At 33.9% G+C, this 25322-nt stretch overlaps 1 protein-coding gene and 3 pseudogenes across 1 annotated transcript in view; 3 read left to right on the forward strand and 1 right to left on the reverse strand.

The window, feature by feature from the left end:
* TESK2 (testis-specific kinase 2) overlaps positions 1-25322 on the reverse strand; it is a 107357-nt gene that overhangs the window by 57064 nt on the left and 24971 nt on the right. The gene's annotated exons all lie outside the window — the stretch shown is intronic.
* Positions 9338-9456, forward strand: LOC111744480 (annotated as a pseudogene).
* On the forward strand, positions 19386-19505 carry LOC111744491 (annotated as a pseudogene).
* Positions 25051-25170, forward strand: LOC111744499 (annotated as a pseudogene).

The following is a 25322-nucleotide window of genomic DNA, read 5'->3' on the forward strand; positions in this document are numbered from 1 at the left end:
TGCTCACAAATATTCAATGTGCCTACTCTCCCAATTTTTTTCCCTAATGAAACAATGAATTATTCAAGATTAAATGAATATTTTACAAAGAAACACTCTGACAAAATTGGCAAAGATATATCATAACCTCCTTGTTTTCTCTGCATCAATCTGTAATTTGTCTTGGAATGCTATATCTGTTTCAATTGAAGTTACTTCTCTCTTTCCCTTATCACATACAAAAAAATCTGGTATGTTATTACATTTTTATTATAAAATCCATTGGTATCGCTTCTCTTTTTCTTCTTGCATGGAGTGGCTTCTAATTGTCTTCTCTAAAATCTAAAACTAGTTATTTATAAGAGGATCAAAGCATCTGACTACTCACTTCATTACATCTTCTAGAAGAATCAGGCCCAAAAATCTGCATACTAAAATCTTTATTTTTACTAATTTAATTTTCTTTTACTTTACATTTATCATAGAGTTAGAATATCATGGTGATGTTTTATAATTATGAGCAATAGTAACTTAAGTTACCTATCAATTTCATTCCAGTGTAGTTGTTATGTTTTAAAAAAAACTGTTATAGCTTTGATAGTGCCAAAAGCAAAGGAAGCCCCAGTCTCTCCCAAAGCTGAAGCCAAAGCAAAAGCTTTCGAGACCAAGAAAGCAGTGCTGAAAAGCTTACACAGCCACAGCAAAAATAGATCTACACATTACCCACCTTCTGACAGCCCAAGGGACTGCAGCTCTGAAGGTAGCCCAAATATCCTCAGAAGAGCGCCCCCAGCAGAAACAAGCTTTACCACTATGCCATCACCAAGTTCCTTCTGACTATTGAGTCAGCCATGATGAAGATAGACGACAACAACACATTTGTGTTCATTGTGGAAGTCAAGGACTGTTAACAAGCACCAGATCAAACAGGCTGTGAAGAAGCTCTACGAAACTGACGTAGCCAAGGTCAAAATCTGATCAGGCCTGATGGAGAGAAGGAGGCGTATGTTCAACTGGCTGCTGAGTATGATGCTTTGGATGCTGCCAACAAAAGTAGGATCATTTAAACTGAGTCTAGCTGGTTAATTTTAAATATAAAAATTTCTTCAACATAAAAATTGTTATAACAGCAATAATATACATAACATTGATAGCACTTGCTACATAATACATTCTCCTGGGTAACTACTTTATATATATTAACTCGTTTAATCCTCAAAATGATTCTGTGAGGTAGGTATTAATATCTCCCATTTTATAGCTATGGAAACTGAGGCACAAAGAGATTAAATGACTTGCTTAAGATCATACAACTAGTAAAAGACAGAGCCAGAATTTGAACCCGAGTAATGCAAAGAACATTAGGCCTGATAGGGCTGAGAACAACTGATCAAAAGAAAAAAGTACTATGTGCACATTACATAATAATTATTCTGTCAAGATATAATAACCATTTATATGTATATAACAATATAGCCTGACAAGGCAAATTTGATAAAACCTACCTCTCAGGGAGTAAAATCTCAAGCAGACAAGAAATGAGTATAGATATAGTACATTTTAATAAAAACATGTCTGATCTAACCTGTCCCAACAAAGATAGGTTTTGTTTATTTTTTTCAAGTATTCATAAAAAATTTTTCAGAATGCACAGGTACTACAAAACAAAGGAATTCTCAAAAAATTTCAAAGAATCAGTGTGGTTCAAAAACCACATTCCTACACCACTATGAAATAAAATTAGAAATTAACAATAAAAAAATCATTAAAAAATCCTACACCACTATGAAATAAAATTAGAAATTAACAATAAAAAAAATCATTAAAAACAAATTAACAATAAAAAAAATCATTAAAAACAAGTATAGTAGATAATACTAATTGTTTCCCCCCTTTTCTTGACTAAGGGAACCCCAATTAGATGGCAATGTGTGCAGTTAAAAGCATTCAATTTGGCAATCTTCCTTGCTGCTAGGGTGGTAACAGTCCTAGTAAAGAGATTAAGTGGGAATTACTAGGTGGGAATTCTGGGAATGTACTGTTTTTCTAGTGAAATTATCCTTTATCCTTTCCCTTTTATAGACGAAAACAAAGATGTGGTGCTTGCATCAAAAGCAGCTATCTTGTAACCAAAAGGACAAAAGCAACACACTACAGACAAAGGAAGCTAGAAAACTGGATTGTTGGTGACTTATTCAAGCAGTTGCACAGCACAAGAATTTCTCAAGATTTTTTGAGAAAAATTAATCTCTTATTTGAACAAGCCAGTGTTCAGGTTTCTGCAACATACAGCCAAAGATAATCCTAACTGATTTGCAAAAGATTAAAAGTAAATCAAAGTTCAACTAAAGATGTTAGAAAACAAGAATGTAAAATAATAAAGATAAAAGCAAAATTTAATGAAATAAACAAACAATAGAGTTTCGATAAACCAAAAATTGATTTGGGGGAGAAAAAAAACTAATAAAATAAAAAAAGCAAGTCTGGATCAAGAAAAAAAAGATCTTTAATTTTCTAGTCCCTGCCTATCCTTCTAGACTCATCACAGGTTTGCCAGTTCTTTACATGTACCCTCCAGATTTGAAACAAAATCAATCTCTCACCATTTTCAAAATATTCCACGCTCACATTACTCTGTGCCTCCACACATGCTTTTCCTCCTGCCTGAAATGCCCTTTTCCTACTTGTCTACCAGACAATCTCTCTTCTTCAAGAAAACTCAAGGGTGACCTCCTCTGGGAAGCCTTCTCTGACCCCTTCAAATAAGGTTTGTACTGGTGCCCAGTATTATATATTCCTTAGCACTTCATGCATACTTTCACACACTTAGCAACTCTGTATTGAGCAATTTTAGGCTCTTGCCAAAGGCTCTATCTTGGCAAATATTGTGTTTTAAATACATTTCCTGTCTTCCACCCTAAGCAAAGTGCTCTTTTAGGGCAGGATTTTATTTATTTCTCTATCCCTAATATCTAGCTCAATGTTGTACATCTAGTAAGCATTAACTAAATACATGCTGAGTAAGTAAATAAATAAGTGATTAAGATACCAAATAATTCCAATGTTTATAACATGCTGAAATAGAATATTAGCTGAGTGCTATGAGATCACAAGGGGGAAGTAATCAAGCCTCTCACTCTCCTCACTGCAAAATAATACATTCTAGAATTGGCTTTTTGTAATATCTTTCATATGCCTTCACATATGTCTATGTCATATCATTTACAGAAATACTTCTATGTACGAAGCGAATCCAAGTTGTACATACAACTTGTGTGCTTCCAGTTTTTGTTTTTCCAGCTGAATTAATAATTAAGGTGAAAGATCCTGGGAGATATTTCTGCATAGCAATATGCACACAGTAAAATTTGCTACCCTTGATGTCACCTAGTGCTTAGCTCAGCCCACAGAGATATCTACAAAATTCTTTACTAGTTAGCAGCCCAACTTTCCACATCAGCTCTGGAGTTAATATTAAATGTATTGAATATGGCCAATAGCTACAATCATACACTGTTGTGTGTGAAACTTAAGTATACATGTGATATAAATACAGTCTCCTTTAAAACACATCATTTCACACCCCCCAAAACACTGAACCCACCCACCCCCACCTCAAAGAGGTTGCAAAACCAGATAAATGCAACAAGAAAAACAATAGGAAATTCAGCAGGAAGCAATTTTGACAGACAATAAGGATATGCAACAAAGACCATTTCCAAGGTGAGAGCTCTAAGCAGCAGACTGCTATTATCTTTTCTGCCAGGCTTTTCAATGCTAAACTCCTTTAAAAAGAGAGGTGAGAAGTGGGGAAGGAAGTTCTTTTTCCTCCCTATTCTTTCTTTTGTAAACCTCTGTAATATGGTGCCGGCCCCTTGGAATTTGTGTTTGGTAGATTGGGAGCTTCCCTGATCTTTTAGAACCTATTTCTGACTGCTGCTTATCTCTCTTTTTCTTCTTCTCCACACTCTCCCCAAATAAATGTACCTCTCAAGGTTCTATCTTTGCTGTTCTAGTCGTCTCTGTCCATACTCTTTTTCCTATTTTTGACATTGAAAACATTTTTCTGATTAAAGATATGCTCAATCCCTACATAACACGTTTCATGCCAGAGTGATATTGTACAATTAAGGGTTTTCTCTATTTTCATTCTTCCTTAGTGCCATTCTTAATATTGAGGGTTACCTTAATTCTCTCGCTACCTGGGGCAGTTTAATTCTGAAATGGCTGACTTGATATAAGGAGACGACAGACAAGCAGGCAGACAGACACAGACAGACACAGACAGACAGACAGACAGACAGACACACACACACACACACACACACACGCACACACACACACACTCACACCACATACCACACATCTTGCTCATGGATGTTTTGTAGTTGGGGGTGGTTCAGAGCACTCCCAGAATTCACTATTTCATTCCTCAAATGGCCTTGGTATAAACTGACATCTCATTCAACAAAAACAAAAAACTGATATGTCGGAAATGCCTAATAGGCTTTTTCTTAACCTTCACTCTCAAATAAAACATGTACTACCTCACATCATCATCAATGTCCAGTTCTTAGCCATCTTATTAAAGCTGCCTTACCCACCTCCAAGACACACAGCTTAACTCTTTCCTAACATAGTGGTTATTAAAACATGCAGACATTACATCTTGTTAGACCAAGACCACATGGTGTTGATGAAAACACTTTTTACAGTAAGGACTCAGAGAAGCACATAGAGAAGGACAAACACAATCATGAAGTCAAATATAGACCTCTTGAGAAAAATCCTTGAGTGTTTGTAGATTCAGGCTGCAACCATGATCATATTTAAAAGAGAAAAGATTCATTCTCTTGAAAAATTTCACAAGTTATACTTTGAGAGGCTAAAAAAAATTAGTCACTTGGAGTACTGAGACCATTTTACAACATTTTGAGACTCCGTATGATACTCTCAAAGCAGACACGGCTACCAGAGAACACAAAACCTTTACCTTCCCAAGCATAAAAATAAAACATCCTCCCAGAATAAAATAACATTCATATGCTGAAATGTTCCCCCTTGCTTTTCTTATACTACAACTGTTAATACTGCTATAGATTTAGAGTTTGCATGACAAACTCCATGTGTACTAAATAATAAATGTATAATCATAAATATGAATAAACCAATTTTTCAGTACCAAGCAGACGGCAGATATCTGGCTCTTTTAAAGTTTACTATTTCTTATAGCTGGCATTTCCAAACATAGTGCTGTTAATTTACAAAAATATACCAGTGGGGAGACTCCATAGTGTAGTGGTTAGCATGTCTGCTTTGCACACGGAAGGTCCTGGGTTCGGGCCCCAGATGGAGCCATGGACCATACTCTGGGTGTGCTAGGCCCACCAGGCCCCAGGTGCACACCACGAACATGTGGGAGGGGACACCTTGCCTTCAGAGATCCAGTTCTTAAGGGGAAACGGCAAGATCCATGGGTCGGGTAGAAGTGCGAGGAAGGGAGAATAAAGAGGTGGAAAAAAAAAAAGAAAATATACCAGGCAGAAAGTGGAATATATAATATTCAAAAAATACAGCATAAATATATAAAAATTAATAAAATAATTTCTTGTATATTGGATCAAAATTACATGTAATACTCCATTTATCAATTAGGTAGATAGGAATTCAAATCCTAGCTGTACCATTTACTTGTTATATCTGGCAAGATACTAAACATTTTTGAACCTCAGTTTCCTCATTTATATAACACAAGTGTAACTACTTGTAAGATTGTTGTGATAATATAAAAAGATAATGTACACAAGTTCTTAATACAGTACTTAGCACAAAGAACTCAGATAACTACATACATAACGAACAATAACTAGACCTCATATAGGTAATATACTAGACATTATTCTAAGTACTCTATATATACTAGCTCATTAAATCTTCTCAACAACACCATATGGTAGTTACAGTTAAAATTTATGACAGAGACCTTAATTAAACTGGACAGAAATCAGGAGGGCCTGTTGGAAGAGGTAGGGCCTATGAGAGAAGCTACCACACTCTATGCCATTGCAACAACCCTACAGGAAGAACTCTATGTTTACAACATAGCTTTAAGATTGTAACAGCTCCTCCCCCTTAACTTCCTCATACCCTCTATAAAGTACATTCGCCATCTTTGCCTGGTTCAGTTCATGCACATGGCTTACCATGTCTACATGTACCAGATTGCAATTCTTTCTTTTTCCCAAATAAATCCTTTTTGGTGACAGAATATCTAGTCAACTTTTGTTTTATGGTTGATAATACTATTATTATACTCATTTGCAGATGAAGTAACCAAGGCACAGAATTCATGTAACTTGCTCACGGTCAGAAAGTTTATTAAGTGGGAGAGCCAAGATTCAAAGTGAGGCTAGCTAGCTCCAGAGTCTCACTCCGTTGCCTCTCAATGTACTCTTATTATATATATGGAGTTTTTTTTCTCACGTGACAAATATTTGGTGAGTGCCCTCTCTGTGTCAGAGTCTATGTTAGGTACTAAATACACAGAGATGAAAAACATAGGGAATTTAGATCTAACAGAAAAAAGACAAACATATAAACAAGTGCTATAAAATGTATCATTGTTCTGATAAAAGTCTGTATGTGGTATACAAGAGGCATGGTCAATCATGATATGAAAAATATGATAACAGTAAGAAAGAAGACATTTGCTTTCACATAATCATCAAAAATGAAATCACATCAAAAAAATAGTGGGCTGACATAAGATCAAAGTTGAACAGTTGTGTAAAACTGAAAAAAGAAAATAATAACATCAAAAAATAACAAAAGTTTAACCAATGTACTGTATACTTGAAACTAATAATAAAATAAAACTTAAAAATAACAAAAGCTACTATTCACTTGATAAACTAGGCATTTTACAAGGTGCTCTATATATTTCATTTGATCCTTCCAACACTACAAGGTAGACATTGTTATACAGGGTACAGTAAAAAGAACACAAACTTTGTGCTCATCTTAGGTTAAAATTTCTTCAAAAGTCTCTCTTACACTCACTAACACAGAAACATATACACACATTGGTTCTCTTACCTTTCCTGCTACTCTTATTCAGGCTCTTTTGTCTTCTCTTCATTCCTCTATTCAACCCTTAAATATGGAGTTCCTTAATGCTTGGTTCCGCGCCTTCTTTTAGTCTATTTTCAACTCCTGTATAAATCTCATTCACACCCATGGCTTCTATTACTCTATGTTAATGACTCTTAAATCTACATTTCCAAGCCAGATCTGTCTTCTAAGCTCCATATCTTTATAAGCAAATGTTTATTGATCATTTCCATATATAGGTCTCATAAGCACCTCACACTCTAATCCAAATCTGAAATCATCATACCTGCTCCTCCTTCAGGGTTCAAATATCCAGCTGCTAGTATTTGAAATCATCTTTGATTTCTCCTTAGTCTATCAATCCAACCATTCACCAAATGCTGCAGATAATACCTTCTAAATACATGAATTTTTCTTACAAGCATACTTACTTAAGCTGTTATATTAAAAAGCATGTCTAGTATTTCAAATCATTTCACTCTTCTCTATCCCTACTGCTACCACACACACCTCCACCACAAGTCACACATCACATCTTTCACCTGGACCATTGCCAAACTTAATCTATTCTTACCCTCTTCAATTCATTTGATAATTTGTAGTCAGAGTGATCTTTTTATTATAATGCATATCAGAACATATTTACGCCCTTGCTCAAAAGCAAGTTTCTTAAGATAAAGTTCAAAATCCTCATCCTTGAGGACCTAAAGATGATGAGGTCCTTAACAATAAATCCCTGCTGACCTCCGCAACATTGTTTCATCTCTTACCAATCTCCCCTTGACCCTCTATCCTCGAGCCATTCTAGACTTCTTTCAGATCCTCAATTGCATCTTCGACTTCACTCATCAAGGCCTGTGAATAAACTGTTCCCTCCCCTTAGAATGCTGATCTCCAACCTACTCCTTCACTTAGCTAGTTCTTCCTCATCCTTCACATCTCAACTTAAAGTTCAACTTTCCCAAGAAGACATCTTCCCTCTCCAAATTAGATTATGGCTTCTTCGTAATCCCACTGCAATCTGTATGTGGCAACAGACCCTGGTTGGCAACCATGATTCCTGCCTCCTGGTGTTCATGCCATCATGTGATCCTCTCCCTTACAGCCTGGGGAAGACCTTGTGACTTATGGCAAAGGTAACTTAATCTAAATTTAAAGCATTAAAAAGCATTAACTTCAACCTAAATGGAATGATGTTATACAAGATTGTAACCCTTCTTACTAGGAGACTCTCTTGCTTGCTGCCTTTGAAGAATCAAGCTGCCATATGGAAAGGGACACATGGCAAGGAACTAAAGGTAACCTCCAGCAAGAACCTGAAGCCCTTCAGCAGTCTGCAGGGAACTGAATGCTGCTTAGGAGCAGACCCTTCCCCAGGTAAGCCTCAGATAAGATGGCAGCTCCAGCTTTGTGAAACCCTGAAGCAGGGGAGCCAGGTAAGTAATATCTGGACTCTTGAATGACTGAAACAGATATAACAAATATGTGTTCTTTTAAACCACTACATTGTGGTAATATTGTTACGTATCAATAGGTAACTAATATACTATGCTTCCCTTTGTGTTGCATTCCCTTGTAATTACTTAATGTATGTTTTGGCAGGAATAACGAGTCTTAATTAATCACCACTGCATCTGAGCACTTAGCACAGTGCTTAGCATATAGAAGAACCAAAATATATTGGATGGTTGGCTGGATAGATGGATGAATGGTTGGATGAATACCTACTCTATGCCAAGCACAATGCTATATTCTAGAAAAACAAAAGTAAGTAAAACATGATCCCTGTTCTAATGAAGCTTAATGCTGAGTGAATGACAGATACTTTAAAAAGATAATTTCAACAGAATATTATAAAGGTAACATAGATTTCTGCGAAGACACAGAATATGGGCATTTAATTCTGACTGCAATGGTCCAGGTATAGAAGAAAAGAAAATCTCCCCAAGAGCAGCAATTGACTTCATTACCAATTATGCCTTTAGAATACAATTTGCTTCCAAAGTGACAAAGTATTTTGATGTGGCGGGCTTAAAAACAAGCAGCTATATTTCTTGAGATGCTAGAAGACAGATATTAAGTACAATATTGGTTAACAAGAAAATCTGTGATTCCAAAGAAATTCAATTAATCTTCTCAAGGAGTGTTTAGGAATTGATTCTCAAGGGATCACCTATATAATCAAGATTTACATTGATCAGATCACATGATCTTGTATATAGAAAGTTCTTTTTTAAAAAATCCACATGTCTATGGTCATGCTACCCTGAACAAGCCAGATCTCATCTGATCTTGGAAGCTAAGTAGGGTTGGGCCTGGTTAGTACTTTGATGAGAGACCGCCTAGGAAGACCAGGTGCTGCAGGCGTAAAAAATAAAATAAAAAACAATAAGGGATTGTAAGATGACAAGGTCCTTGCAATCTGTGAGGTCAACCAAGGATGCCTCGCCTAAAAAATAAAAAATAAATAAAAATAAAAAATAAATACGAAAACCCACATAATAGAAACTATTAACTCTAAAACTAATAATGGTTCAGCAATGTTACAGGATACAAGATAAATATATAAAAATCAATTGTATTTTTCTACATTAGCAATAACCAATCTGAAAATGAAATTAAGAAAACAATTCCTTTGACAACAAAACTGCTAGAAACAAATTCCTGTTCCTAGATGCCAGGGTAGGTGGGGCATTCTCCTTGCAATACGTAAAGTTCTCCTCTGAGGCAAAAAGGTTTCAGCTTTGCCTGTGTTTTTCCAAGCAGTATGCCCTGCTGTCACTTTGGAGGACATCAACTTGCCTTGGCCTAACTCTGGCATTCTTTATCTAGCTTGATCTCAGCCACTGCATCCTTCCAGCAGTCACACTGCTGAAAACAAAAGAAGAGCTCTCATTGCATGAGTATAAGAATCCTTCCCAAATTAAAAATCACTCTCTTAATTTTTTGTACAATCTCTTTCATTGTAGTCACTTTTGTTTTAATAAAAAACTTCCCTTTTTAAGACCTAAAAAAGAAAGAAAGAAAAAAAAGAAAACAATTCCATTTACAATAGCATAAAAACTTAAGAGCTAAAACTACAGAACTCTTAGAAGAAAATATTGGAGAAAATCTTTGTGACACTGAATTTGGCAACAATTTCATGGATATGACACTAAAAACACAAGCAACAGTAGGAAAAAACAGATTGAACTTCATCAAAAAAAGAGATTAATTGAACTTCATCAAAATTAAGAACTTTTGTGCATCAAAGAACACATAAAAAGAACTACAGCTAAACAAAAACAAACAACTCAGTTCAAAAATGGGCAAAGAGAGAATGATGTCAGAAACGTGGCAGAGTGAGAGATGTCCCCAGATCTCTCCCCTTGAAACAATAAGCTGAACATCTAAAACTCAACAAAAAACACCCAACCTGCACACAAGCATGTCTGAGCAAGGGATCTGCACGTAAGAGTTACCACAGGAATGAACTGGAGCTTGGAATTCAAGAAGTCTAATTATCTCAACCCAAAAAGGCGTTCTCTAAGACATATTATATTAAAACTATCAAAAATCAATGACAAAGAAAGAATTCTCAGGGCAGCCAGAGAAAAGAATTAGGAGTAAGGTGACTAGTAGGCTGATAGAAGCTGAGGAGTGCAATTAAGAACAGGGCATTATAAGCTTAAACAATAAGAAGAGATTTGCTACTGAAAGATAACAATGAACGAACGTTCAGCATACATAGGGACAAACTGAGACAACAATGACTGAAAAGGAGAGGATTCAAAGATCCAAATTCACAAAGGGGAATAGAGATAAGGCGCACGCAGAAGAAAATGAACTACTATATTTATACAACTATCCTCTACTTGTTCATAATGGTAACCACAAGTCAAAGATTCAGAACTGAAATATATAACATAAAACAAGAAGGCCCAGAAGTAAAATCCACAAAACCCAACCAAAATTAAAAAAACAGACACACAAAGACAAGGAAGCAATGGAAACACCGAGCTACCAGAAAGCAAAAAGTAAAATGGCTATAGGAAAACCTCATATTTCAATGATCACCCTAAATGTAAAAAGACTGAATTCACCAATAAAAAGGCACAGAGTTGCAGAATGGATCAAAAAACAAAATCCAATGATATCCTGCCTCCAGGAGACACATCTCAGTTCCAAAGACAAATATAGACTCAAAGCGAAAGGGTGGAAAATGATATTTCAAGCAAATGGCATTCAGAGAAAAGCGGGAATAGCGGTACAAATATCAGACAAAATAGACTTCGAAATAAAAAAGGTAAAAAAAAAAAGATATTGAGGGATACTTCATAATGATAAAGGGAATCATGCTATAAAAAAACATAATACTTATTAATATCTATGTTTCCAATCAAGGTGCCCCAAAATATATAAAGCAATTACTAACAGAACTAAAGGGAGAAACAGACCAAAACACTATCATAGTAGGGGACCTAAACACCCCACTGTCAGATATGGACGGAACATCCAAACGGAAAATCAATAAGGAAATAACATACTTAAGTGACACAGTAGACCAACTGGACATAACTGACATTTACAGAGCCTTTCATCCCAAAACAGCTACTTTTACATCCTTTTCTAGTGCACATGGAACATTCTCAAGGATTGACCACATGCTGGGACACAGAGATTGCCTCAACAAATATAAGAGGGTTGAAATCAAACCAAGCATATTCTCTGATCATAATGCTTTGAAGCTGGAAATCAACTGTAAAAAAAAAGTAGAAAGAATAAATACATGGAGATTAAACAACATGCTACTGAAGAATAACTGGGTCAGGAAAGAAATAAAAAAGAGAGATCAGAGATACATAGAAACAAATGGTAATGCTAGTAGAAAATATCAAAACTTTTTGGACACAGCAAAAGCGGTCATAAGAGGAAATTCATATAATTACAGGCCTATCTCCAAAAATAAGAACGAGCCCAAATAAACTTCATCTTAAAAAACTAGAAAAAGAAGAACAAATGAAGCCTAAAGTCAGCAGAAGGAAAGAAATAATAAAAATTAGAGCAAAAATAAATGAAACTGAAAACAAAAAATAAATAAATGAATGAATGAATGAATAAATAAATAGTAAATGCAACCAAAAGCTGGTTCTTTGAGAAGGTTAATAAAATTTACAAATCCTAGCTAGACTCACCAAAGAAAAAAGAGAAAGGACACAAAAAAACAAAATCTGGGATGAAAGAAGAGAAATTACAACAGACACTGCAGAAATACAAAGGATTATACAAGAATACTATGAAAAAGTATGTAACACCAAATTTAATAACCTAGAAGAAAGGGACCAGTACTTAGAAAAATACAACCTTCCTAGGCTGAATCAAGAAGAACTGGAAAATCTAAATAGACCGATCAGCAGTATGGAAATTGAAACAATCATCAAAAACCTACCAAAAAGTAAAAGTCCAGGACCAGATGGCTTCACCAGTGAATTCTACCAAACATTCAAAGAAGATTTAACACCTATTCTCCTCAAACTCTTCAAAGAGGAGACAATACTTCCCAACTCATTTTATGAGGCCGATATTACTCTGATACCAAAACCTAGTTAAGATAACAAAAAAAAAAAGAAAACTACAGACCAATAGCTCTCATGAACACAGATGTAAAAATCCTAAATAAGATACTAGCAAACTGAATACAGCAACATATTAAAAAGATTATACACCACGATCAAGTGGGCTTCATCCCAGGGGCATAGGGATGGTTCAACGTATGCAAGTCGATTAACGTGATACACCACATAAACAAATTAAAAAATAAGAATCATATGATCATATCGTAGATGCAGAAAAAGCCTTCGACAAGATACAGCACTCATTTATGATCAAAACACTTAACAAAATCGGTATAGAAGGAAAATACCTTAACATAATAAAGGCCATATATGACAAACCCTCAGCCAACATTATACTTAATAGTGAAAAACTAAAAACCTTTCCTCTAAGATCAGGAACAAGGCAAGGCTGTCCACTATCGCCACTCTTATTCAATATAACATTGGAGGTCCTAGCGAGTGCAATCAGACAAGAGAAAGCTACAAAAGGCATCCAAATAGGAAATGAAGAAGTCAAACTGTCACTATTTGCGGATGACATGATTCTCTAAATAAAAAACCCTAAAGACTCCACAAGAACACTACTAGAAACAATAAACAAATACAGTAAAGTTTCTGGATACAAAATCAACATTCAAAAATTCATAGTATTCTTATACTCTAATAATAAAGTGTCAGAAAAAGAAGTGGAAAAAATCATTCCTTTCACAATTGCAACAAAAAGAATAAAATATCTAGGAATAAATCTAATGAAACATGTGAAGGACTTACATAATGAAAACCATAAGACCCTATTAAAAGAAATCAAAGAAGATACAAAGAAATGGAAAAATATTACATGTTCTTGGACTGGAAGAATTAACATAGTTAAAATGACCTTATTACCTAAAGCATTATACAAATATAATGCAATCCCCATCAAAATCCCATTGACCTTTTTTAAAGAAATAGAACAAAAATCATCGGATTCATATGGAAGCACAAAAGTCCTCGAATCGCCAAAGCCACCCTAAGAAAAAGAATGAGGCTGGAGGCATCACTCTTCCCGACTTCAAACTAATACTTACAAAGCAACAATAATCAAAATGGCCTGGTATTGGCAGAAAAACAGACACAGAGACCAGTGGAATAGAATCAAGAGTCCAGAAATAAATCCATGTTTATATGGGCAAATAATTTTTGACAAAAGAGCCAAAAACATACAGTGGAGAAAAGAAAACCTCTTCAATAAATGGTGCTGAGAAAACTGGAAAGCCACCTGCAAAAGAATGAAATTAGACTTGTCTTGTTGTCTATCACCACACACCAAAATTAACTCAAAATGGATTAAAGACCTGACTATAAGACCTGGAACAATAAAGTGCATAGAAGAAAACAGAGGAACTAAACTCATGGACCTTGGACTTAAAGAGGATTTTGTGAATTTGACTTCAAAAGCAAGGGGAGTAAAAGCAAAAAAAAAATGAATAGGACTACATCAAACTAAAAAGCTTCTGCACAGCAAAAGAAACCGTCAGCAGGGTAAAGAGACAACAATCCGAATGGGAGAAGATATTTTCAAGCAATGCCTCTGATAAGGGCCTAATATACAAAATATACAAAGAACTCATACGACTCAATAATAACAAAAAACAAATGATCTAATCAAAAAATGGGCAGAGGACCTGAACAGACACTTCTCCCTAGAGGACATACAAATGGCCAACAAACTTTTGAAAAGATGCTCAACATCACTAGCTATTAGGGAAATGCAAATCAAAACCACAATGAGATACCATCTCACACCTGTTAGAATAGCTGTTATCAACAGGAGAAGTAATAAGAAGTGTTGGAGAGGATGAGAAAAAGGAACCCTCATACACTGCTGGTGGCACTGCAAATTGGAACAGCCACTATGGAGGTTCCTCAAAAAACTAAGAATTGATCTACCATATGATCCAGCAATCTCTCTACTGGGTATTTACCCCAAAGACTTGAAAACCCGTATCCAAAAAGATATTTGCACACCGATGTTCATAGCAGTATTATTCATGGTGGCCAGGACATGGAAGCAACCTAAGTGTCCTACAATGGATGATTGTATAAAGAAGCTGTGGTACATATACACAATGGAATATTACTCAGCCATAAGAAGAGATGAAATACTGCCATTTGCGACATGGACAGACCTTGAGATAATCTTGCTAAGTGAAATAAGCCAGACAGAAAAAATTGAAAACCACGTAATATCACTTATATATGGGATATAAACCTAAAAGCAATAAATGAACAGGACAAACAGAGACTCATGAACATGGACAATAGACCAGTGGTTATTGGGGGGGCAGGAGGGTAGTGGGGAGGTACATGGGGTAAAAGGGGTCAAATATGTGGTAACAGAAAGAAATCTAACTGTGGGCGGTGAACAATGTGAGATAGATAGATAGATAGATAGATAGATAGATAGATACCTTACTGTTAAATTATACACCTGAAACTTACTGGATTTCATTATCCAATATCATCATAAAAATAATAATAATAGTCTACAGCCATGCCACCCTGAAGAAGCTCGATCCCGTGTGATCTCAGAAGGGTCGGACCTGGTTAGTACTTGGATGGGAGACCGCCTAGTAAGACCAAGTGCTGTAAGCGTAAAAAAAATTAAAAAATAAGGGATTGTAAGCTGACAAGGTCCTAGCAATCTGTGAGGTCAACTAAGAGTTGCCTCATCTAAAAAATAAAAAATAAATTAAAAAAATAATAAAATAATAATAATAATAGAAAAAATGGGCAAAGAACTTGACTAGACAGTTCTCAAAATAATATGTACAAATGGCCAATAAACAACTGAAAAAATGCTCATCACTAGTCATTAGGGAAATGTAAATCAAAACCACAGTGAGATACCACTTCACCACTAGGATGGTTATAGTACTTTTTAAAAGAAGAAAAAGAGAGAGAGAGAAAATCACAAGTGTTGACTAGATTGTAGAGAAATTGGAACCCTTGTACATTGCTGGTAGGAATGTAAAATGATGCAGCCACTGTGGAAAACAGTTTGGTAGTACCTCAGTAAGTAAAACATAGAATTACTACATGACTCAGTAATTCCACTTCTAGATACATATTCAAAAGTATACAGGTACTCAAACAACTATTTGTACATTAATGTTCAGAACTGCACTATTAACAATAGCTGAAAGATGTAAACAATCCAAATGTCTATCAACAGATGATTGTATAAACAAAATGTGATATTATCAATACATCATAATACTATTGGGCTATAAAAAGGAATAAAGTGCTGATACATGATATAACATGGATCAATGTTGAAAACATTACACTAACTAAAATAAGTCAATCATAAAGGCCACATATTGTATGATTCCGTTTATATGAAATGTCCAGAATAGGCAAATCCAGAGACAGGAAGTAGAATAGTGGTTACTATAAGTGGTGGGGCTGGGGGAAGGGAGGAATAGGGAGTGACTCAATAAGTACAGGGTTTCTTTTTAGGGTGATAAAAATATTTTAAAATTCAAGGGTGATGGATGCACAACCTTGTAAATATACTAAAAATCGTGAATTACATATTTTAAAGAGAATTTTATGGTATATTAATTATTTCTAAGTAAAGTTGTATTATAAAGAAAAAATATACTGATATTTTCTGAAATGGAATTCCAGATTTTATAGTCTTCACAACACATACTAAAATATAGAGTTATTTCATGGGATAATAGGTAGTTATCTTAAGAAACTGGAACAATCATCTTCTTAGAAAGTCTCCTTCCAATTACACTCCCAAACAAAAGAAGCACTAGTATAAAAAGAAAGTAAGAGCCTTCTACTGTATCCCAACAGAAGCACTCTTACCTTGAAACATTAAACAGGTTGACGACCATTGCTACACTGGCACTGAATAGATTTTCCATTTACCAAAGGATGAAAGGCGAGGCCCTTATGCCATTTGGTTTTACGTTTTTTTCTTACTCTACAAATGTACACACACTCACACCACCTCCATTACACCATCTCAGTTCCTCCTTAAATAGATTTCACTGACATCGAAAATATTCCAAGTCATTTTCCTAGAAACAATGAAATTACCTTAATTTCTGTTTTATGGTTTTAAAAAATGAAAAAGATTAACAATTCAAAAGAAATTATTTGCAGCTCACAAGTGGTTTTAAATGCAAAAGAAACCTATAGTGCTTTTAGGCCAGGAATTTATAGCACTATTGACATTTTGGGCCAGATAATTCTCTGTTCTAGAGAATTATCCTAGCAGAATCCCTGGCCTCTACCCGCTAGGTGCCAGTAGTACCCCCTACCCAGTTGTGACAACCAAAAATATCTCCAGACATTGCCAAATATCCCTCGTGGGGGAAAAAACGCCCCTGTTTGAGAACCACTGCCCTAGTCCATCAGTCTTAATAATTTCTTAACAGAGCAAATTAGCTAATTTCATCACTAACCTTAAAAACAAATATATTTTTGTGAAATATAGTAGCTGAATACACCTAAACGAGGAGGTCTCTTTGTTTTTTTAATAACTCAATTTCTGGAATTATTATAAAACCAATCTTTTAAAAGTATTCATACATATTCCCAAATATGTAGTATGGAAAAACAGAACTTGCTTCACAACTAATGAATTATACTTTCTTCTACACATACCCTTCCCAGAATACAAAAGTATCAGCTTTTCTGTCTCTTTATTTTTTTCTCCTTATAATCAAAAATTAATAATCTTTCCTCATAATAATTATGTGGGTATTGAAAAGGAACTTTACATTCAAAACTTTCTACTTGTACCATGCTAATCTACAAAACAATGATAAATTAATTGCAACCTAAAATACATCTTATCTAATAACAATTTAATCTTTTTTTTTGGGGGGGGGTCCTAAGAGATTTACAATGTATCAACATAACCCAACTTTAACCAATAAAATTACCAAGTAGGTTAATTTAAGAAATGTGCTACACCTCCGACAGCCTCAATCTAAAGAAGCCCGAGTTCCTTTCAAACCAACTGCTCAAACAGATATTTTTACAGCAATACAATTTTAAAAGCTTGCTTAAGACAAGATAATTTTTAAAAATAAATTTTGAAAAAGAAAATGACAAATTATTTTAATTGTAATTCATGGAGCTACTGACCCACACAGTATAAAATAAAGATCATAAGGACTGTGCAAATTATGGTTTTTCATTCATAAAGTATAGCCTAATAGTCTTTGTTACTTATCTAAATCCAGACTTCAGAACTAAATATAGTACAAATTGAACAGATAACATAAGATCTATTTTAAGGATGAATGACCAGAAGCTCCTAAATTCTAAAACTGAATTATTTTAAAGGAATACAAATAAGCCATACAACCACACATTCCTCAATGGAAAGTCATCCATCAACTAGTCTTTTTTTTTTTTTTTTTTGCTATTTAAGGCAAATAAAAGTCCTTAAGTTACCTGCCTAATTTATATTTCCCACATCAGAAGTCAAATATTTCCTTTTACTGCCATGGGTATACTTTTTATTTAACCTGACCTTTAAAGCTCTATAATCATCTGTACTTTGTAATCAAAGATAAAAACCATCACTTAGCTCAGTACTATATTTATTAGATCAGAGGTTGACAATTTTTTTTGGTAAAGATATTAGATAGTAAATATCTTAGACTTTGAGAGCCATATGGTCACTGTTGTAACTACTCAACTCTCTCATTGTAACACAAAAGCAGTCATAGAATACACATTAACAAATGGGTATGGATGTGTTCCACTAAAACTTCATTTAAAAAAACAAGTGGCAGGCTGGATTTGGTCCAAGGGCTATAATCTGCTGAACCTTGTATCAGACTACTACACATGAGAAGAAATAGACCTATTCCTCTCTTTCCCATTGATACTGTTCTCACCCTAATATTAACTAATTACTTCATAAAATACCATAAAATACAATTAATTAGTATTCTCCTATTCTGTAATAGACATTCACAGTGGGATAATGTTAGTTCCTATTGCCTTAAATGAGGAATAAGAGCCAACAATGAGAATCAGGTTCAATACTGAAATTTGTGCTATATAGACACTGCACAGAAAGCCTGAGCCAAGAAATAAAAATAAAGCCTTTAGGTTCAGATCCAGAATCTATATGACTCCAGCAGAGACAAATGTGAGACCACTGTACCAAGACACATTCACAACCTAGAACACAAGAATTCCAAGGAAAAGTATTTGCCTCGGAAGGTAGACTTTCAATAAAAAATTACGAATCACAGGAGAAATGAAAAACCATGAAGAAGAACCAGCAGACCAAACAGCAGCAGAATCTACACTCCAAGAGTTTCAACTAATCTGAAAGGGGCTTAAACAAAAAATGTTAATGATCAAAACTTACTCATCTCTATGCAAGTATATTAGAAAACCTATAAGAAATAATAATTTCCTAGTAAAAATAATTTACCAAAATTGACTCAGAAGTAACAAATATCTAAATTAACCGAGTACTCTGGAAGAATAGGAAAAGTTTTCAAAGTAATTGACCAAGCATTTCACAGAGGAATTCTATCAAATATTTAAGGAATAAATTATTCTAATATCATTTTGACTGTTTCAAAGCACAAGAGGTAGGGGAGAACTTCCAAATTATTTTTATGAGGTAAGCATAACATTGGTATAAAAACCTAACAACAAAAGCATGAAAGAGTCTATGGCCATGCTACCCTGAACAAGCCCTATCCTTTCTGATCTCAGAAGCTAAGCAGGGTCAGGCCTGGTTAGTACTTGGATGGGGAAACCACCTAGGAAAACCAGGTGCTGTAGGCGTAAAATATAAAAAATAATAATAATAATAAGAGATTGTAAGCTGACAAGGTCCTTGCAACCTATGAGGTCAACCAAGGGTTGCCTCACCTAAAAAAATAAAAAATAAATAAAATAAAATAAAAAGCATGAAAGAAAAAACCACCATTCTCACAAATATTGAGGCAAAAACACCCCAGCAAAAAGAAGCTAGCCTCAAATTAAAGAATAATACACCAGGAATGCAAAAATGGCTCACTATCAGAATACCTACTAATATAATTCACTTTACTAAAAGACCAAAAGGGGAAAATACTTTTATTACCATATGTATTAGAGTTCTCCAGAGAAACAGAACCAAAAGTATATATTCAAATAGAAAGAGATTTATCATAAGAAATTAGCTCAATGATTATGGAAGCTGATAAGTCCCAAGATCTGTAGTCAGCAAACTGGACACCCAAGAAAGCCAATGGTATAGTTCCAGTCTGAGTCCAAAGGCCTGAGAATCAGGAGAGCCAATGGTGTTAACTTAAATTCCAGTCCAAAAGTTGTCAGGCTCAAGGCCCAAGAAGAGCCAATATTTCAGTTCCAATCCAAAGGCAGGAAAAGACTGATGTCCCAGCCAGCTCAAGCAGGCAGGAGGAATTCCCGCTTAATTATAAGAAGGTCAGCCTTTTTGTTCTAGTCACATCTTCAGATGATTGGATGATAGCCACTCATGTTAGGGAGGGCAATCTGTGTTACCCAGTCGACTGATTCAAATGTCATTCTTATCCAAAAATGCTCTCTCTCTCTCACAGACACACCCAGAATAATGTCTGAGTAAATATCTGGGTACACTGTGGCCCAGTCAAGTTGACACATAAAATTAACCATCGTGTACCATAGATTGTGAAAAGACATTTGGTAAAATTCAATATCATTCTTCATAAAAATAATTCTTAACAAATTAAAAAAAAGTTGTTAAGATTTCAAAACTGACAGAATAAAAGATAACTATTTCAGCCTAAATTGATTATCATTCACAACTGATATGATTATATAACATGAAAACCAAAGCATATCAACTGAAAACCCATTGCAAACATTAAAAAAATTCAGTATGCCAATTGCATCAAATATCAATTGTAAAAATTAATAGCCCTCATATGCAAACAACAAACAGAAGATAAAATGGAAGGAGAGTTTCCATTTACAACTACAACAGAAAACAGAAAAACGAAGAATACCACAAGAAATGTACAAGACACATATATATATTTTTAAATCTTAATATCTACCACAGAACACAAAATACTTGAACAGATGTAAAGGCATGCCATGTGCTTATATAAAAAGACTCAATATCATTAAGATATCAATTCTAAATTAATCTATAAATTTACTCCAGTCTTAATTAAAATGGCAACTGTATGTTTTTGGAAACTAACAAATGCGATTCTAAAACTTACATTAAAAAATAAGGAAGAAACACCAAGAAAATTCTGAAAAGAATAATAATAGAGAATTAAACTAACCAGGTATTAAAGCCACACATAATTAAATTATTATAATAGTGTGTACTGGTATATGAATAGATAGGTCAATGCAATAAAGTCTAGAAACAGACCAAAATACCTAGGAAAATTCAATATAGAATAAAGGTAACATTTCTAATCACTGAAAAAAATATTAACTATATAAAAAATGTTGATGGTACAACTGAGTAGCCATCTAAAATTTGAATTCCAGATGGATCAAATATTTAAACATAAAAGCAGTAACTGTAAAATAGGAGTGTAATATAGGAGTCCTAAATAATAAAAGAAATAGGAGTCAGAAATGAAAGTTAAGACAGTAAAAAACAAAATGAACTATTTCTACATTGCAAAAATTATTATAAGCTAGTTTAAAAAATACTGCAAGCTTGGGGAATATCCCTAATTCACTGCACAGACACAAAAGATTCCTATAAATCATTAAGATACAAGAAAAATAACCTTGTAGAAAAATGGGTCTATGTGCCTTGTAGAATTCTAGGCAATAAGGATACAACAATGCACAGGTTAATAAAAAGAGATAAAAATCCCTGCCTTCATTGAACTTACAACTCTAGTAGTTTTCTATCTTGTAGTAGATAAATAAGTAAATAAATAACAGATAACTGATATATAAATGCATGCACAAGCACACACACTCACACAAACACATACAGATATAGACATATGTATATTTGCTTATCTATGTATAGAATAGCTCTAGAAGGATACATAAGAAACTATTAAATATTGGTTGCCTCCAGGGAGGAAAACTAGGGATCAGAAGGAGGTAAATGAGTTTTCACTGAATAACCTTTTCTATCTTTTGAGCTTGTACCATGTAATTTTAAAAATAAATTCAATTAAAATTAAACAAAATTAGATGTTCAAATAAAAGCAAGAAAAGAATATTTGGAAACAAAAGGAAAGCACATTTTTAAAAAAATAGAAAGTCTAGAAAAGAAAAATACAGCAATTGAAATTAAAAATCTCAACGGAGATTTCCACAATAGAGTAGAACCCAAATGAAAAGTAACTAAATAGGAAAATAAACTGAGACTCATGACTCCCCAAAAAACAAAAACAGAAACAAAAAGGTAAGGAAATTAAAAATGTAAAACAGAAATTAAGAGACATGAAATATAGTATAAGACAACCTAATAAGCATATAATGGGGCTTTGAGACCAAAGAAAAGAGCAGAATTTAAAAAGATAATGCCCAAGAACTTCCTAAGATTAAAGACAGACATGAGTTCTTAAACTAAAAGAACATACCATGTCCTGAGCAGAATAAATATAAATAAGTCCACTCCTAGACTAGCATAGTGAAACTAAAGAACAAAGAATAAGGTAATCCTAACTACCAGAACAAAAAAAAACTGATTACCTATAAACAAGAGTAATAATCGGACTAAGAATTTATCAGCAACAATAAAAGTCAGTAAAAAAAAAAAGGAGGGGCGGGAATAGTATTTGCAAAGTGCTGAGGACAATAGCTATTGTCCTCAATTTTATAATCATTACAATATCATTTAAGAGTTTATTTAATATAAAGATAGAAGTAATTACAATAAATGTAAACAAATTACAATCTCTATAGGTAAATTCAAATTGGGATCAAAAAATTTAAATATGAAACTGTTTCACAGGACACATAAAAATATACTATCACAGATGGAATAAAAATAGAAATAAAAAAGACATACTGGGTAAATAATAAGCAAAGCAATAGGCAAATGCATACAATGAGAAAGAAAGTATATAATAATACTATCGGATAAACTAGAAATCAAAGTTAAAAGCATAAAACAGGACAAAAATAGACAATATTTATAAAATATACAATCTATCTATAGTGTAATCCAATAATAACCATGAGTTTCTATTAATATCTACCTCACAAGCAGGCCTAGAAACAAGTAATATACTGATAGAAACATAAGGAGAAATCTGTAAACACATGAGGAAATAATAATATTAATAAGAAATAGATCAATTAGACTGCAGTAAGAATATTTGAATAACAATACAAAGCTTGATCTAATAGAGATATAGAGAACTTTATGCAAACAAAACAGAGAATTCATATTTGCTTCAAATATACTTGCAGCATTCAAAAAAATCTGAACATGTGTTAGGCCTACACAAAAGCTAAATATACTCTAAAAGGCAGACATCGTATAGGCCATTTTCTCTGATCATGACGCAATAAATTAGAAATTAAATATCAAACAATTACCAAATAAGCCTCACCATGTAGAAATTCTAAAAGTTCATTTTATATAATTCTCAGATTAAAAGGGAAATTAAATTACATTTAGAAATGATGAGAACACATAAAAACCTGTGATATGGCCAAATCAAGAGGAAACTTTAAAACTTACATGTATATATTAGAAAATATGAAATACTAGGAAAAACTGAGATAAGAATAAAATTCTAGAAGCTACAGAAAGAACAATATATATATATATATATATATAATAAGTAAAACAAAAGAAGTAGAACATAGTGAACCACAACACATAAACAGAAGATAATCAGGAGAATCAAAGGTAATAAACTTTGTAAGGTTCCAACCAGGGTGGAGTTATCAGCAGGTTTGGCAAACAACACAGAGTCAATCGTCCCTGGGCAGGAACAATGTGAATTCACAGCTACTCTTGCAGGCTCCAGAATCCTTCATTTCTTAAGCCTTTGGTTTATCAATAAAAAAACAACTGATTTTATAAAAGACAAATCCTTTGAGAAGAAACCTAAAATAAATCTGTGTTAAGTTTTCATTTAAAAATGAAGACACAAATAAATCACATTAGAGAAAGGAGACAGATATATAGATATGACAGGCAATTATAACATTAGTTACAATTAGGTTTGACTACAAATAAAAGAAATCCAAATTTTAGAAGTCTTTAAACAAGATTTTTCTCTCACATAAAAGTTTGGAGGAGGCAATATAGGTCTAGGCAGCTCTGCTCCATAAAGGCCTTGAATACTCAGGCTCGGTTTTGTTCTACCACAGGTGACCTCCATTCCAAGGTCACTTTACAATCCAAGATGTCTTCATTTCAGCCAATATGAAGGAAGAAGGGACAAAAAAGGAGCAAAGAAAGATTCCCAAAAACTGCCATTTAACTCTTCTCCTAATATCCTATTGGACAAAATTAGTCAGATAGTTATACCTAGCTTTAAGAAAAGCTGGGAAATGGCATCTATGTGTCCAACTAAAAGATTTAATATGGAAAAAGGAAAATACAGTTATTGGAAAACTAGAAATTCTTGCCACATCAATTATGTACAATATTTATGCCTATAAATCTGAAAATTTAGAAAAAATTAATTATATACTAAGAAAATAAAATAAAATCACTTAAGAGAATGAAAGTCTGAAAAGACTAACAACCAATTTCTAAAAAGTTGAAAAAATAAAAAATTTACCTCCATCAGATGATTTTACAGGAAAGTTCTCCTAAACCTTCATAAAGTCCTATGCAATGTGAACTACCCACAATATTAGGAAAAAACCTGGAAGACTTCTCAACCCCTTCTATGAAGGTAGCATAATTCTAATACTAAAATTGAACAGAGTATCAAAAAAAGAAAAATTATAGGCCAATCTCACTTATGAACATAGACATAAATTCTAAATAAAATATTAGCAAATCAAATCCAGTAGTGTATGAAAAAGTGTTCATCATAAACAAGTATTATTTATCCCAGAAATGCATGGTTAAACAATAGATTTACTATTCACATTTTTTTAGATGAAAAGAGAAAATTATTTCATCACCCTAACAGATATCAAGAATGTTTTGATAACCTTCAATAATCTTTTCTAACAAAAATCCTCATTTAGAAATAGGAAACCTTCTCAGCTTAAGGAAAAGTATATATCCCCAACATCATATTAATAAATATAAAATAAACATTCTAGTCAGACAAAACATGTTAAAGCTGCCTGCGATCCTTACCTGCCTCTATTCAATCATCATACTAGATATCAATGCAATGACACACACTAAAAAGAAAAGTTATCAAAAAAAAGAAAAATCTATGGCCATGTCAACCCTGAACAAGCCCGATCTCGTCTGATCTCAGAAGCTAAGAAGGGTCAGGCTTGGTTAGTACTTGGATGGGAGACTACCTAGGAAGATCAGGTGCTGTAGGCATAAAAAATAAAGGGAGGGTTGTAAGTTGACAAGGTCCTTGCAATCTGTGAGGTCAACCAAGGGTTGCCTAGCCTAAAAAATAAAAAAAAAAGAAAAGGAAGACATAGAACTACTGTTGTTTGCAAGTGATATGACTATCTACTTAGCAAATT

This window comes from Pteropus vampyrus, unplaced genomic scaffold (assembly GCF_000151845.1).
Source record: "Pteropus vampyrus isolate Shadow unplaced genomic scaffold, Pvam_2.0 Scaffold135, whole genome shotgun sequence".
NCBI classification, from domain to species: domain Eukaryota; kingdom Metazoa; phylum Chordata; class Mammalia; order Chiroptera; family Pteropodidae; genus Pteropus; species Pteropus vampyrus.